This window comes from Euprymna scolopes, chromosome 3, assembly GCF_053919585.1.
Source record: "Euprymna scolopes isolate OS-2025 chromosome 3, ASM5391958v1, whole genome shotgun sequence".
NCBI lineage: Eukaryota > Metazoa > Mollusca > Cephalopoda > Sepiida > Sepiolidae > Euprymna > Euprymna scolopes.
Genome location: NC_136484.1, coordinates 30972746 through 30976012, shown reverse-complemented (window position 1 = coordinate 30976012; position 3267 = coordinate 30972746).

Sequence of the window (3267 nt, the reverse complement as noted above, 5' to 3'; positions counted from 1 at the left end):
TTTTCGGTCAGAAATTTGGCTTTTAAAGGGTCAAAGTTCAACGATTTGACCTTTGAGAACTCTACCAAACTCCTCCGACAATTTTGAGTCTAAACACTTGAAATTTTAAGTATAGGTTCCTTGGACATGGATCTAACTTAATAACTTGATTAGAGCCCTAAACAATAAATATTCAGGGGTCAAATTTTAAAAGATTGACCTTTTCTTTTGTCGTTTTTTTTTGCTCAGCATAACCTTACACCCGGGCAACGCCGGGCACCCATGCTAGTATATATATATATATATATATATATATATATATATATATATATATATATATTAAGGTAAACATCTGATGAATACGTGACTAAATATGCAGCAATAACATAATTTTGCAGACTTGTTAGTTACAATACGAAACAATATTGTAATGGATATCTTTTGAAAAGTAATAAATGACTAATTGAGAAAACTTGGTATTTGGAACTTGGAGAATTATTATATAACACTATATATGCTCCGGAACCCAATAAAAAGGCATTTATTGAGTTAGGATTTTTTTTCAAAATGTACATAAGAAATTTTTTATTATAAAAAACTTCATTTATGAGAATTTTTTTTTTTTAATCTATTACGATCGGTATCTCCAAACTGAGTATGTTTCAAATAAATGATTAACCTATATATATATATATATATATATATATATATATATATATATATATATATATATATATATATATATATATTACTAGCAAAAGTACCCGTCGTTGACTGGATTCAAAAACAGCCTACAGAAAATGGACTCTGATTTATGAAAGTATGATAGGTTATGAAAAAGAAGGGTTGTAAAGAGATAGCTTCGAATTTGGGGGTATCAAAACCAAAGCAAAATATGATGAAAGTAAAAATAAAATAGATAAACCCCATAATTTATTATACCATACCTGTTCACACTGAAACACTTATCACAATATTCTGTGGATATATATTAAAAAACCTTGTTAAACTTTGTGACATATTTACATTCTATGGAGGTTAGGTGCGAACGAACATCCCATAATTTTATTATACCATATTTCTTCAAACTAGAACATAATTATCAAAGTATACTTATGCAGATAGATATGAAAAGTCTTTATTAAAGTTTGTGCCTATTTCCATTCTATGGAGGCCAGGCGCGAACGCAGCCCCAAAAATTTTATTATACCATCCCTATTAAAGTTAAAACATACTTATCAAAGTATTATTTTGTACATCTATATCAAAAACATTTGTAAACGTTTTTTTTTTTAATTTTTAAATTTTTTATTTCCATACTTTGTGGACCAGGCGTGTACGCAGACCCAACAATTTTAATGAATCATCATTATGCCAGATCAAACATACCCATTCCTGTGTCTCGATACATCTTCTATCATTATATGTGATCAGTTTTCTATAGTAGTCAACCATATAGGAGCCTATTCGTGACCAGACACACATATAGACATTCACGTTTATATTATACTAGCAGAAGTACCCGTTGTTGACTGAGTTCAAAAACAGCCTACAGAAAATGGACTGTGATTGATGAAAGTATGATAGGTTATGAAAAGGAGGGGCTTGTAAAGAGATAGGTTTTGGTACTCAAAAATTTTAACCTAAGCAAAATATGATGAAAGGAAAGATAATTTTCGCGAAAATATATTTTTTTATATCAACTTAGTTTCCATTCGTAGCCAAGAGTGACCAACAAAATGATGTTTCCTTACAAAGAGAAAATGTTATATACATAATAATATAAATATACAAGAAATAAATGTTACCATAGTCAATAAAAGTTACTTTTATGGTAGAAAAGTTCATTGGTTTGTATTTTTAGGTAGTTTGTAAAAATTTTTTTTTTTTAATTCACGAACCAATTTAAAAAAAATCAAAATGGCAGCGACTTTGAAATGGAGAGTCCCGTTTTCAATTTGAAGGAGGGGCACCTGAGCATTCTGTGTTAACGATTTAAGAGAGTTCCGTCAACGTAAGAACTATTTATAAACATATTTGAATGTTTTCCGTTATTTTGTGCTTGAGGAATATTCGATTATGGCATGTGTAGTTTATATAAAAATTAATTTAATAGTTATCGCTTCAAATTTCGTTTTAATTTCGGTTTGCTGAAATTATATAAAGTAAAGAGCATTAAAAACTATTTCAAAACAAAAAAGAAACACATGAACTGAACTTTTATTGACTATGGTAACATTTATTTCTTGTATATTTATTTTTTCACGTAGTCGTTTGTTGGCTTTTCTGCTAAACACTCTTACTAAATAATATCGACGAAATATCGAAAAACAAAGAAACAAAAGCAGTTTTGAAAAATAATGAAGCTTTACTTACTTTAGTAAAATAATCCGAAACAGCAAAATGGGATATTAAAAAAGTAAACACGTAATTACTTTAATTTTTAAAGCAAAAATCGATATAAATATGAATAAGAAGAAAATGGCGCCTTTTTCAGCAGGAGTTGGCAACTCATCCGACCCCGCGGGCTGGATCGTGTTAAATAACAAGTTGCAGGTCGGATGAAGCTCATTAATGAAAAATAAAGGAAAATTACGTATGCAGCCACCTGTCACTCTAAGCATTTAAAATCAGAATGAAAATAAAAGCAAATCTAAAACTAAAAACACCTAATAAAAATTAGTTTTCCTTAAGGAACTTCAAAATTATTCAAAGTGAAAAAAAAAAAATCACCCAATGCGGAATGGATACATTTATGCAATGTGTGTTTGAACCAATTATTGAACAGATAAAAACATGGCGAGTTGGAAGATTACAGCAACTTACATTAGGTAGGTGGCAGAGGTAAGCGCTGAGGACGGTCGATGTTGAAGGAATGAGATAGAAAGCTGACTGAGACAGCATTGTTATTTTGAATCTGTCCTTGCTTAATGTCTGTCGCTGGTTGATCGATCAAACTGGCTCTCAGTTATTGTATGTTTGTTCTTTATATTTTATGCAGAAATGGAGGTGATTGGGTTTTGATAATGTTTTCGCAGTCGTAGTATTCAAATTCTGTGGGGGTAGGTCAAAGGAAGATAACAGCAGACCTGTTGTTGAATTCGAAAGCCTCATCTCATGTTAAAAATAATCATTGGTAATCAGGATTGTGGGCTGGTCAAAATGCCTTTGTAGGCCAAATACGGTCCATGGGCCGTATGTTGTCGACCCTTGCACTAAAGTAATTACTTATAAAACACTTATATCAAACATGCAGTGGTGCACATTAAGAAAAATAGATAGTTCACA